General features: G+C 39.7%; 1 protein-coding gene across 3 annotated transcripts in view; it reads right to left on the bottom strand.

Moving 5' to 3' along the window:
• Positions 1-14,315, bottom strand: part of CALD1 (caldesmon 1) — a 225,148-nt gene that overhangs the window by 158,335 nt on the left and 52,498 nt on the right. The gene's annotated exons all lie outside the window — the stretch shown is intronic.

Genomic DNA, 14,315 nt, shown 5'->3' on the forward strand with positions numbered 1-14,315 from the left:
CTGGGGAAGGAGACATGGAACCTTCCTTTGAAGTAGGCCATACATTCCAAAATATCTCTGGCAGAGGCTGGGGTCTGCTTCTGATTAGATAATTGACATAAACCTCCCTCAAATAAACATTGAACTCCTCAAAAAGAGAAGCACATGAAGAAAATGCACCTATGTTTTAAGGAGAAGGCCCTCTTCAATAATTAGTTATCAGAAAGCAGTTTACTTTTCCTTTTATCAACCAGTGATAAGACCTAAGAAGCAAAAAGTGTCAGATGAAATTCTAGCTGAAACTTCACATCAGTCTTCAATCTGGTCTAGAATCTAGACCCTAGATGGTATCGGGTTGACTGTTGACCTTAAGGGAGTACTTCCACATTTGTGTTCTATCCTTGCTCGGCAAAACTAAATTCATTACTAATAAGATAGGAATCTTGAAAGTTGAAATATTGTGCTCCCCTCAGAATATTTTGCTGTTTGCACTCAGAATAGTGTAAGTACGTAGCAGTAAACAAAATAAAACAACTCAACTGTGTGAATGCGTGTGTGTATATATGGGTGTGTTGCCTCCTTTTACAAGGAACGTGATCTTTGCACAACTCAAAAACAGTTAAAAGGAAAAGGGAGAAAAGGGTAAACTCTTGTGGCTTCATTACAGATGAAATTATAGCTAAATGGTTGAAAGTTACTGTGAGGAACACTATTGTTTGAAATTTCCAATCTTGCTGCCACATACCTGGGACTTTTCAGGCAAATCCTATACGGGGAAATAAAAAATGGTATCTTCTATCTTGAAAGACTTCTTAAATAGTGAATTAGCGAGTAAGAGAATTCCTGTTCCCCTTAAATTCCTAAAAACTTTGTGCCAACTGATTTCTGCCTTCCCATGTGGTTTGACCATTTAGCTTTTGTATACTTTGTGAAATGGAACAATGACTGTGCTCTGTCCTTAACAGGTTGGACTTCATGAAGACAATCTTTTAGAAAAAAATGTAATTTTTAAAAAGAGCTTAGTTGAGCCCTGGCCAGTGTTGCTCAGTTGGTTGAGCATCATCCCATGGATTGAGAGCTTGCCTGTTAGATTCTTGGTCAGGGCACATGCCTGGGATGCAGGCTCGATTGCTAGTAGGAGTTGTGCAGGAGGCAGTTGGTCAATGTTTCTCTCTCATCGATGCTTTTATCTCTCTCCCTCTCACTTCCTCTCTCTTAAAAAATCAATAAAAACATTAAAAAAAGAAGAGCTCAGTCGAAGGTGAGTTTGTCTCTTCAACCTGTAGAAAATTGCCCAATAAACAAAACCCAGGTACTTCCCTGTCAAAGGGACAGGAAGGCTGTGGTTGTTCTGAATTAATCTTGTTTGAAAAAGTCCTTCCTATCTAAAGATCGGCGGGTTGTACCAATGTCAGTTTCTTGGGTTTTAATAATGTACTGTAGTCATGTAAGATATTAGCACTGGGGAAAACTGGGTGAAGGGTTCTTGGGACTGCTCTGTACTATTTTTGTAACTTCCTGCTAGTCTATAATTACTTCAAAATAGAAAGTAAAAAAAAAAAGAAAAATATTAAAATTAATATCAGCAGTCAAAAAGAGCAAAAAAGGAAAAAGTCCTTTTTAACCAGCTCAAGCCAGCACACGTCTGTCTGTTGAGACTGTAACTGTATAGAATCCTTCTTTAACATAGTCATACGGGAGCCCCCCCACCCCCACCCCCACCCCCAGCAAACTTGCCCACCTTGTACTACTCCGAAGGTGCGTTCCTGGCAAGTTTGACCCTACATAAAAATGCTAGAGATAAAAAACAATAAGATAAAACGAAAACGGAAGCAATCACAAGTTCCTAGCAAATGTAAACAGCACTTCATTGCTCTGGTGTTAACACTAACAGTCTCTACAACAGATAATCCAGCTCAATGAATCCTGCCTCTATTCCTATAACAGCCACTTTTCCCAAACAAAAGGTAAATGACTATTTATAAAGCCAGAAAGAAAACAGATTCCATCAGAAAAGTTCAAAGAAACTTAAGTTCATTGCTCTACCTTCTGACTTAGCCATGGAGCTGTCAATCAAATGTAACCAGAATTGGAAGCACTGGGATTGTCTTCTCCCGTTTTTTGGCTGAAGATATTGATCATATGCCAGCATCGCTCACTTCAAAGTGTCCTTACTCTCTAAATTGTACCCATTCATTTGAAGACTCTATAAATCCTCCAAAATGCCAGTTCAGTCAAAGCAGCAACATAAACATGAATCTTCCAAACTAATTGATGTTGTACATACAAAACAGCCATCTGCTAGCTTAAATTAGCTGAACAGGAAGAGACGGTTCAGGAATGGTTTTGTTTCTGAGAATGTACACATGATCTAAGAATGGCATCATAAGCTCTTTCAAATATTTTGGAGTAGCTCTTAACATAATTAGTCAAGTCCCCATCTTCTCCAGTATGTGAAAATTAATAAGTGGAAAATGCAGGAATTCTAGCCATTTCTGTCAATAAATGGTTGTTAATTGATAAACTGTGAGAGTCCTGGGCTGAAGGCCATGGTAAGGGTCCTTGTGCTCCTTGCCTCACTTAGCACAGAGCTAGGGGCACATCTGCTCATTTGAAATATTACACATATGACCATGTACTGAGATCAACTCTATTTGGATGTAAAATGTGGTTTTATTTTAAAACACTATAGTCCATATTTGTGCACACAGCCATTATATCCTTTCAGAAAAATATAATATTAGGGCTAAAGGATGATTGCCATTGGAAGGAAGTTATCTAACTGAACTAAATTAGCAAACCCTTAGCTACACTGAGTGAAAATAGAACCAGCACTGAGCAAACTAATATTCTAGATCTGATCAAGAAGACATTAGACAAATTCACAAATGAATGAACCTGGATAATAATTAAAGAAAAGATTCTTAAGGAATTAATAATTTTCAAAAGGGATATATATATATATATATATATATATATATATATATATATATATATGCCAACTAAAGGATACACTTAAAAAATACTTTGTCTTCTTTGAGAATTAATTTAAAAAATGTTTTATTTGATAACAAATTCCTTTGAGACTATCCTACATTTATAAATCATGGTAAGTATTCTATCTGTACTTTCATTCTTTCTATGCATTTGATTCAAACACCAGATTTCTTAGTTTAACTACTTCACTAGATTTGCTCAGTCTACTTAAAACCCTAGGACCAGCCAGCTTCTGGAAGCTACAGTAAAACTCTGGACGGGGATCTCATAAGCCTAGACATTCCCTCAACTTTAGAAACCATAAGAAATGATGAGGGTCACCCCTCTAAACCAATGATAAGAATTTAACATTGATGTCTCAGCAGGAGCAGGGGAGGATATCACAGCAGCTCATTGGAGGGACACTGCTAATCATGAAGACCCAGGAGAGGCTGGGAGGACCACCAGCCTGGAAGGCAGCCTGACCTTTGTAAAGGAGAAAGGAAGGCAGGTGGGGTGGAAGTGTTTGAGACCAGAGTCAGGCAAGGCCCAGGAGAGTCCTCAAAACAAGGTTGTCCCTTCAGAGGAGCCCCACATCTCCCAGGAACGAGCCTGCTTAATATCCCTGCCGAGCTCCATTGGAAGTGTGGCTTCATTGAAAGTGGAGCTTCAGCAGGAACATGGATTTTAATCGCAGCTGCTGAAGCATCTGTCAGCTACATTCCCGACAGCAGACCTGAGAGGCCATTTTTACAACCACTACTATTGACTCACCTTACCTTGCATTACTCCTGAATATTCATTCACCTTCCACTGTCATCAGGCCAGTAAATTCTCCATATAGTCTCACAATAATGTCTGTGTTGTTGTATCCTAATATAAATGCCTTCATTCAACATTTTATTTTATTCTCGAAACCAATGATAAGAATTCAACATTGATGTCTTAATCCTACTTAACAAGTAAAAAGTATTTAACAAGTACTTGTTAAGTACTTTAACAAGTAAATCTTAATCCTCCTTAAGCTTTAAGGCCCAGTTGAAACCCATCTCCTCCATGATGTCTTACTGGATCATAATGGTTCTCATTTAACCTCCCATTTCTGTCTGGGGTCTAAAGTCTACCTTCTATCATTAATTACATACTATTTGACCCCACTATTTATGGTTTTATGTGTGATCATTAGCTTTACCCACATTCTAACAATCTCAAAACCCCTGACTTTGCTCCTCTTTTTAATCTTCTCAGGGCTCATTATAGTGTGACAACATATATGGTTAATTGAAAATAAATATAATTCTTAGAAAGCTAGATGATTCTAAATGTACAATTTAAACCTTTTAAGTAGATCTCAACTAGTATAAGAAACATCAAATTCCTTAAACCACCCATCATAGTCCCTCCAAGAGTTCTCAAGTTGAAGCTTCCTGAAGCTAATTAGAATTACTATTCCTGTACAAAACAAGATAGCACCACTGAACTGAGTACACTGAAGAATAGCAGTCATGGACAATGCTTGTTTCAGGTAGGAAGCAGGAGATTGGTTTTTGGGCCACTAAAGTCAGCCCAGGTAGTTTATCAGGAGCTCGTCCTAAATATTAGTACATCAGTGAATGGGTCATCTTGTGCTCAGTCAAGATGATCTCTCAGAGTTTGGTAAGCAGTGAGGTGAGCCAGGCTGAGGGGAGTTGGGGCTTGGTCATTGGACTCACCTATTGGGGTTATACTTAGTCATAGATGATAATGAAGTCCAGTCAGAAAGACAGAGGGCAAGGGGTTGGGCTGAGACTGCAAGTGGAAGTCAAGAGTCTAGTGAGTTCAAAATTCAGGAGAGAGGTCTTTTGAGGAGAGATCTAGGATGGGAGCAGAAACTGCTTCTCACTTTGTTTGATATTTTGCTTCCCCCCTCCCCACATTGTTAAGTCATTACAGATTTACCATTCATTCAGATCTCATTCATTCATTCATTCATTCATTCACTTATATTCCTGAGCTTATTGCAGTAGAATTCCAGGGCTAGGGATGTAGACATGAGGCAGATAAAGTTCAAGTTGTGAGGAAGACTGTCAAGTAAACAGGTTATTAAACCATGGTGAGGTAAGTGCTGAAAAAAGGGAATGATTATTATGCAGGAGTGAAGGTGGTCTCTACAGCCCTGTGTGCTCCAGTAAACAACCACTCCCCAAACCCCCACTGAGCTCTCAGCAGGAGTGAAAAAGCACACACCAGAATTCTCCATGTTCCTGAAAGGAAATCCCTCCCTCGTCATTACAGTCTCACTCTCAGGATTACAGCCTGCATGTGAGACTGTCAGGACTGATTGTATCATGCCCTACATTCTGCAGACTCCCAAGACTTCCAGATCCTCCTGCATCACCCATATTCCCATGCTCAACTGGCTCTATGCATCTCCTGCTTTGGTCTCACATCATACACCTTCCTGACTTTTCTAGAACTCAGGATCAGTCATCAGCCAAGACCCTATATCTTAAACTCTTCTTTGAATGTTTTGTCCAACTCCATGTTTCTTTTATCTCCTTTCAATTTACAGTCCTTCTGACATCCATATCCTTGTACCATAGAGCCTGGAGGTGGAGGAGATGTCCTCCATACTCCTCTTTGCCATTTTTCATCCCTTATTTTTTCTCTAAAACACTACCCACTACCCCTCCTTGTTTCAGTCATTTACTGATCCATACATTACTCCCCTTTATTTCTAGAAGGTTTTAGCTCCTGGTTGTAACTTTTTTTCAATACAATGTCTGCCATAATTCTCAGTAATTTCAAATAGCCATGTACGAGATCCTTCTAATACCTTGGCTTCTTAGTTTCTTGAGCTCCTTTCCTCTAATGATCTTGTCCTTCAATATACCTCAGCTACCCACCTCCTTTTCCAGATAACATCAGATGATTCATCACTCTAAGCATTACTGGGTATAGCAGCCGGCAGCTGAACCCAACTGCAGGAAAACTCGAAGCAAACTGACTGGTTTTACTTAAAATTCATTACCATTAATGTCACATGGGTCCTTTAGTGCTATCTGGCAATTCTGTTTCCCAAGTTCAGACATCCTCTCTTCTAAAACCTCCCAAACAACCTCTTCTCCTATGCTCAGCTGATCAACTTCTTTTAAAAAATGGAGGCAAACAGATGAAAACTTCACAGGCTCCCACCACCATCTTTTCCAATTGATCTAGAGCTGAATCTAGATAATTTAAACTTCTTTCCTGCTGCAATAAAGCCTTCTTTATCCAAGCTCCTACCCAAGGCCAACCTTTCCACTTACAATCTGGCTTCCATCCTTTGACACCTTACCCAAAGGTTATTGTTCTAGCAATTGTCCCATCTGCATCATCAGTGTATCTCTCTCCACTGGATTATTCCCATCATCATACAAGCACACCTAAATATATCTCATCTTATATTAAGAAAAGAAAAAAGAACTAAAGGCACATGACTCACCAGCAACTATTCCAGCCCTCTCCTCCTCTTTCAGCAAAAATTCTGGGAAGAGTTGTCTCTACTGATCAGGATTTTCCCCCCCACTTTTTTTTTCAAGATCATTAATATTTCTACATTGCTAAATCCAATGAGCAATGATCAGTTATTATCTTATATAACCTATTAGCATCTGACATAGTCTATCACTTCTTCCTCTTGGAAGCCCTTCCTTCATTAGGCTTCTAGCATATCATACCCTTCTCCTTCACTTCTATTATTAGCTGTTTTTCTTGGTCTCCTCTGCTGGTTCCTGGTCCTCACTCTGATCGTTAAAGGTTGGAGGACTCCAGAAATTGTCCTGGACTGTGTTTCTCTATCTAACAAACTGCCCTGATCTCATCTCGTTTCTTGGCATTAAATATCATGCAAATGCTGAGACTCTCAAATATATATCTTCACCCAGGACCTCTCCCTGAACCCCAGACTTTTACATCCAACTGCCTATTTAACAGTTCCAATCAGGTGCATAATTGTCATATCTAATCTGAAATGTATCAAACCGAACTACTGATTTCCACCCCCACATCTCCTCCTTCTCTATTTTTCCCGAACTTGGTAAATGAAAACTCCATTTTCCAGTTTCTTAAACCAAAAAACCTTGAGCTCATCTTTTACTCCTCTTCCAAGTGGTGTGCTGATAAACGTACAACAGCAGGCTCTCAGCTCTGAAGGGTGGGTCATAGGGGAAGACCCAACTTCCTTGTGTAAATATTCCCACCATTATCCATCTCTAGCTACACATGTCACACCGTTGAACACTGAGTTGGAAAGAAATGCACAGTGGCACACCATTATATAATATTTCCATGACACAGAAACAAAGGATATAAATAATTTCAAGGGCACAAATAATTGTACATGTAGTAAATAATTAGGGAGTGATAAATTTTTAGTATGTATTACCTTTTGTTTTAATATAATATTTAACTAGAAGTTTACATAATTTAATTTGTGATATGGCTTGTGTTTAACAACTGGCTCACCAAATTCCTCAAGATTTAACTATCAGTTCCCACAAGCCCCAATGAGCCTCTTTCTCTTTCACTCCAATTCATTAGCAAATCCTGATGACCCATGTTCAAAATGCATATCTAGACTATGATTGTTTTTCACTAACTTCCACCAGTGCCACCCTAGCCTGAGCCATCATTATCTTTCAGTTACATCAGCTTCCCCTCCGCCCCCTCACTCTGCTATTTTGTTCTCAACACAGAAGCCAGATGTAAACTCTAAGTCACAACTTTCCAATTGCTTCCTGATTCATCTATATATATAAAAGGCTAATATGCAAAGTGTCCACTCGGGAGTTTTAACTGGGAGACTGGGAGTTCTATCGCTCTCTATCACATGCGCTGACCACCAGGGGGCGGCATGGAACGAAGGAAGGCCCCAGCCAGCAGCTGGCAGCCGGGGAAGGAAGGTACCAGCTGGCAGCCAGAAGGCCCCAATCAGCCCTGATCACCGGCCAGCCCTAGGGATCCTACCTGTGTATGAATTTCATGCACCAGGCCTCTAGTATAGAATAAAATCCAAAGTTCAGCAAGTGGCCTACAAGCTACTACTTGAAAGAATGAAAAACGGAGGGAGGGGAAGGGAGAGAAATGGAAGGAAAAGGAGAAGGAAAAAAAGAAAGTAAGGAAAAGATAAGAAACGGGGGTATGGACATGTGCTCTTATGAGAACACAGAGGCACGTAACTCAGACAGGAGTGAGGGGAAATTTCCTGGAGGATGGGCACTTAAGTGGTCCTTAGGAACAGCATATACACAATTAAATAAACTCCGAGTTTGCATTCTGCTTGTTCTGTCATTCTGTGTAGTTCCAGCTTTGAGGGAAGCAGTTAAAAGAACGGGGGACTGCAGTCTTCTTTTCTCTTTATAGGAAATAAAACAACATTCCACCATACCACGCTAAAATGATAATCAAAAGAAGCAGCAGAATAATGCTGGCATGCAGTATGCTAGGAACACTGTTCTATGACATTCTCAGTTACAGTCTAGTCTCAGAAAAATGGCTAATGGCAAATATTAATAAGTGCTTAAAAGTTTTCCCCAAAGCTCCAAACCCTAGGGGAAGATCGAGTGTTCCCAGGCCAGACTAAAACCTTTTAACCTTAAGTCCCTTAAACATAAATATGTTGCCAAGATGCCGAGTGGATATTTAAATCATCCACTTCCTGTTTCAGTGCTATCTCTCTGTTTTGGAGAGGGACCAAAAATATTTCATTCCTTTTGGCACTGCTTTCTTCATTTAAAAAGAATTTATACTTCAGGGGTTTTGACTCCAGGGGAAAAAATAAGCACATATTTTGGATGTCAGATTTTGAATGTTTTGACCCTTTCAAACAAAAACGCACTACTCTGTAGCCAGTGGGGCGAGAGACCAGATCAGGGAGAGAACATGTCCAAATGGGCTTCTGGAGTGACAGGCAAAGAGGGAGCATTGGCCCACTACAGTTTTAATGTTTAGGACACATTAAAAATAGCCCATCTAAGAAGCCCATTTTTAATAGACCGCTCATAAATGATTTTGTTGAAATGCAATTTAAGATAACTAAGTATTTCCATCGTGTCTGAGCTATCAGTCAATTAAACTTCAAGTGTGATGAAAATGCATCCATGGCTAGTTTGATGAGGTTTCATAAAATGAATAGAAGGTTCTTAATGATATCTCTTGGATGGAGAGACTTCTTTGAAAGTTCTCAACCAGGATGAGGGTTGGTGAGGAGTGAGCAGGGACAATTTCAGAGCATCCTGAGTAACTTTTTTGAACAATCCACACTATCAGCCTGTGTGTTTAGAAAACTCTGATTGTACTTGGCAACCCCTCTCCCCAGGTAAAATTTCCAGACAGGTAGGGTAATATTAGAAAAGTTAATACAGTATCAACGAACATTCCTATCTTCAATTAGTTGAATCCAGTTCAGCATTTGTTGACCCTCTACCTTGTGCTTGAGGTTGTGCTTGGCAGTGAAGACAGGATCTACAGAGGTTAATGAAGCTTGTTCCTGCCCGATGGTGAAGTAGAGGGAGCAATAATAGTACACCCTGAAGGTCAGAGATAATACACAGACATCAAGCTGTGGGAACTCAGGAGGAGAAGCATTCATTCTGACTGAAACAATGAGGAGGTGGTGGTATGTGAGTTGAATCTGGAATTATGGATTGACTTTCAATCAGTAGAGAGTGAATGGAAAAGCACCTAAAACCAAGGAAACAGTCTTCTTAGCTGGACACCTCATGTTGACAGACATGTTCTTGAGGAAATATGTATGCAACCTTGGTGGTAAGTCATTCCTACATGGGCCAGGAGCTGCCCAGGAAGCTTGCCCACACCCACCCACCATCTGCTTTGTCAGCTGAAAGAGAATGGGGAGGCCCTCACAGGCTGAGAATGCAAAGGCTGAGAACAGAATGAAGCCATGGCAGACTTCACAGGTAGTAAACTGTGGGTTTCGTTACTGTCGTTTCAAAAATTGGCACACGCTTAGGTGCAGGAAAAGAGAAAGCCTTCTTCCGCCACAAGGGGGAGCACTCAGGAAGAAGGCAATGGTTTGATCCTCTCACTAGCCTGTTGAATGGTTGCAGACTAGCTTCTGACCCCAAGAAGCATCTCAGAAGGCACACTGTTTCTTAGGGTGCTGGGCAAGAGTATATTAACTATTGGAAAAAACAACATGCATCAATCCTACTGAAAGTGAGTTCATAGCACATATTCTTGTAAATAAATCATGCTATAATTATAACCAACTCGGGAAAGAAAGAATAGATCCCTCAGCAGGCATAATCTGGCAGTCTAAAGGTGTGGTGTGTCAGAAACTGAGAGTATTTAGAAAACACCGATTAAAACAGCTGAGAGCACACCATTGGACCATTGGCCATCTCCAACCATTTGATTTATTTCATATGGACAGGATTTAAGTTTATGTGCTGAAAATGCAGGATTAGGCCAATTGGGCCGATTAGACAGCAATTGACAACTAGTCATAATATGTTTACTTTTAGTAAGCATTTATGATTCTTAAGTTTATGCTACTTCTGAGAATAATATTAATCAATTTAAAACCTTTTATAAAAATGCAATATCTACTAAGTATTTGGGTGACCTTACTATATCTGTAAGCCATCCAAGATTCCTTTTAAAACTTTATAGTCTTTGGTTTTATAAATATTGTCAAAAGATGGGGGGAAAGACCTTAAACTCGAGGGTGTTCTTGTGGAATTTGGCTCCCATGTCCCATTTCTGTCTGTATAACTTAATTTTTTTTTTAGCAATGAAGATATGTTCTCATCACCTCTGCAATACAAAGCAAAACGTTGGCTCCCAGCCCTTTGCAATTGTGACTAAGCTGTCAAGGCATTAATATTTGAGTGGCTCCAAAGCTGAGTTGAGGGAATTTTAATCTTATTTTCTTTGTTTTCCAATGTGACTACTCTAAACCTCTCTTTTCATGTTGGAAAATAAAAAACGACAGACATGACTAAAACTGACAGTCAAAACAGAGACAACTGTACCCTGCTGAATGTACATTTTGTTCTAGATGAAGGTGTTCACCTGGAAAAGACATGAGCTAAAAGTAACCTATATCAGCTGGTGTGTGTGTGTGTGTGTGTGTGTGTGTGTGTGCGCGTGTGTGTGTAAATTATGGCTATGAGAGGAGAGAACTAACATTTATTGAACCTCTATGGGCTCTGTGCTAAGTTATTTATATTTTTTCACTTAGTTCTTATAACACCCATCCCTACCTCTTTACAGGGGAGGGAATGGAAGCTCAAAAGGGTTCGGTATTTTCCGTAAGCCTGACAGACAGTAGAAACTCCATGCCTTTCGTCCTGCACCCACTTCTCCCTTGTCTGTCGGTTCTAATCTACCAGCTCAGCTGCTTAGAATACTGAGTTGAAAAGAATTCTGAAGCTATTTAATTAGGAATGTCAGTCAAAGGCCAGGAGCAAGATTGGTAGCAGATATATTATTTGTGTCTCCAATATTATACATGAACTTTCACTGGTGATTTTAGCTTGAAAGTAGGAAGCTTGGAGGAATATAAAATCCTCATAGATTCAACCTTCATATTATTTCTTTAGTAAAAATATAGATTTTTCTAAGAGTTAGTCTTTCCCCCTACTTGTACTATTTTCTTCTTATTATTTTATTTTCATTCCAAATCTGTAACTACTTTTTTTTTAATCCCTTGGGAATGAGACCCTCATCATCTATATTCAAAGACAGCTCAGTGTTATATCATTGGAAATGCATTTTTAAGTACTCCAGTGTGGACAGTGTATGCATGTGTGTGTAAATTAACTCTAATCTGGAACCTAGATACTATGGTTAGTTACTATATGAAGGACTCTAGTTAGAGGTACACACTCCAGACAGCATATGATTGATGTTTTAAATACCACTATCTAAATTCATACCTGAAGGTCTGCTAAAGAGCAGTAAAGTATGTAGAAATAGTTTTTCACTTGGCAAAAGGATGAATGTTCAATATATGTGATTGGTTAGCTAGAAATGCTTGTACAGGCATCTCCATCCTTGTGTGTATAAGGATTAAGAATCTGGCAAGCCCTGATCTGGAAGAGTGCCCTAAATCGAGGGTTGTATTCCGGACTATGCCCATTTTAATGACCTATTTGCGCCTGGCTAGAAGGGAAGCTGATCCTGCTGCCATCAGAATATCGTAACATTTTCAGGGAGTGAACCTTTTGCATAAGGTGCTTGTCGCAGCAATAAAAAGGACAGAGAGAACTTTCCCAAGCGTACAGAACAAGTTTTTAAATTGTCTTCGTGCCGCTGGGTAATGCATGACTGCACGTGTGCAGAGCCTAATCTGAGACTTATTCCCATTGTAACTCTCCACTCATGTAGCATTGAACTCATTTGGAAGGAAGCAAGACCTATATCTAATAATTGGAAACTATCGACATTCATCATAAAGAGGCAGGCAATTAGCTTAGGTCATTTTCCAACAACCAATTACTGTGGGAAGTCCAGGAGAGACCTTGTCTTCTTCCTCTTCTCCCTCCAGGTTATTCACTGGAATGAAGAAGGGGAAGTTGTTCAAGAGCCACAGCCCTACAACTGTGAGCCACTAGACTCTGTTCCCAGGAACAGTGGGATGGAGGTGGAGGAAGAGCTTTGAATCAGACATGAGATGAGATTTCAATTTTAAAATTAAGAGACTCCTGTACCTAGTGATAAAAGGAAGTTTGACATAGAACAGTTAAGGGTACTAATAGGGAAATATATAAAATCATTTATCTTTATGTCCCCAAGGAATTGAGACTTCTTAATAACCAGCCATCTATATATACAATCTCTATATGTAAAAGGCTAATGTGCAAAGTGTTCCGCTCTGGAGTTCGACCTGGAGACCAGGAGTGCGATCACTCACTATGACGTGCGCTGACCACCAGGGGGTGGCACGGAATGAAGGGAGGCCCCGGCCAGCAGCTGGCAGCCGGGGAAGGGAGGCCCTGGCTGGCAGCCGGAAGGAAGGCCCTGATTCGCCTTGATCACCGGCCAGGCCTAGGGACCCTACCCATGCACAAATTTCATGCACCTGGCCTCTAGTGTCATTATAAAAAGAATTTGGTATGGTTAAGCTAATATCTTAATATATATACAATCTCCAGAATGCATATTCCTCATAATCCTCAAGGAGTAAGATTTCCATTTCTCCCGTTAGAAAAATCACTCCTATTTAAGAGGTTGAGCATGGAAAAATAGAAGTAAGGGCCAGGGCTAGCTCTTCTGACCATCATGATGGTTCTCTACTTGTACACAAATACGGATCATTGCCTTTCTCAGTATCTTCCTTCCACTAACCATCTCAGGAGACAACAAATTATCTTTCAAAATATATTCAAGGCTAAATCTGCACTAGGCTAATACAATTTTCTTCAATTGATAATGCAAACTGAATGAAGAGAAAGGTGAAAATTTGAAAGCTAAAAAAAAAAAAAAAAAAAAAAAAGGAGGCAGTGGGGATACTGGGATATTCCAAAGCATTCAGTTTTATCTGTTTTATCTATCAGATCTATTGTTTAGGATCCAGGTTGTGATAAGAAAAACTATCCAAAAAAATATTTCCCATTTGGCTAATATCCCCAAATTACCAGTTTATCTAGTGATTTAAACTAATTGATATACAATATATAGAAAAATAAATACTATAAGAATTCTAATAGGAAAGCCTTTTAATACATAAAATTCAATGCCTAAGGATTGATAACACATACACAAACAACCTTAGAGATTGTCATTTGCTCTAAGAGACAAGAATTTAGATTCAATTACTTAGTCTGCCATGTTTTTGTTCAATGTGGTGGACGAAGCAGGTCCCAGAAGTATTCCTACTCTGCTTCAAACACACACATGTTGCAGAAAAAAAGTAAGAAAAACATATAAAAACACTTAAATCAGCTTGAAAGCAAGAGAAAAACATCTTTAGGTTACTGAATATAGTGGAAATTCAAAGACAGAAAGGTTAGCCTGAGTTAAAGGTGTGGTAGCATTCACTGGTAATATGGCAGAAAACTGCAACTGGGCTCCTTCAGAGAGCCAAGAGCTAGGAAGGTTGTGTTCCTTCTAGGAGCCGAAATAGGAATACTCTAACCATGGTAACCTACCAGTGGGGAAGCAAACTATTACCAAGAGATAAACTAAGGGCTGAGAGGGAGAAAACCTCTTTCTGTGTGAGGGAATGAGATCCAAATCTGAACTACCCGCTTAGAAATTCCAGCCAAGAAACTAATGTGAAACACAATCTAAAAATGGTGAAACTGACAGGGACCAGGGAAGGTGAATAGGAAACTAGCCCAGGGGGATGCCTTCACAATCGAGGCAATGCCCTA

This window comes from Cnephaeus nilssonii, assembly GCF_951640355.1.
Source record: "Cnephaeus nilssonii genome assembly, chromosome: 12".
In the NCBI taxonomy this organism is placed as follows: Eukaryota; Metazoa; Chordata; class Mammalia; order Chiroptera; family Vespertilionidae; genus Cnephaeus; species Cnephaeus nilssonii.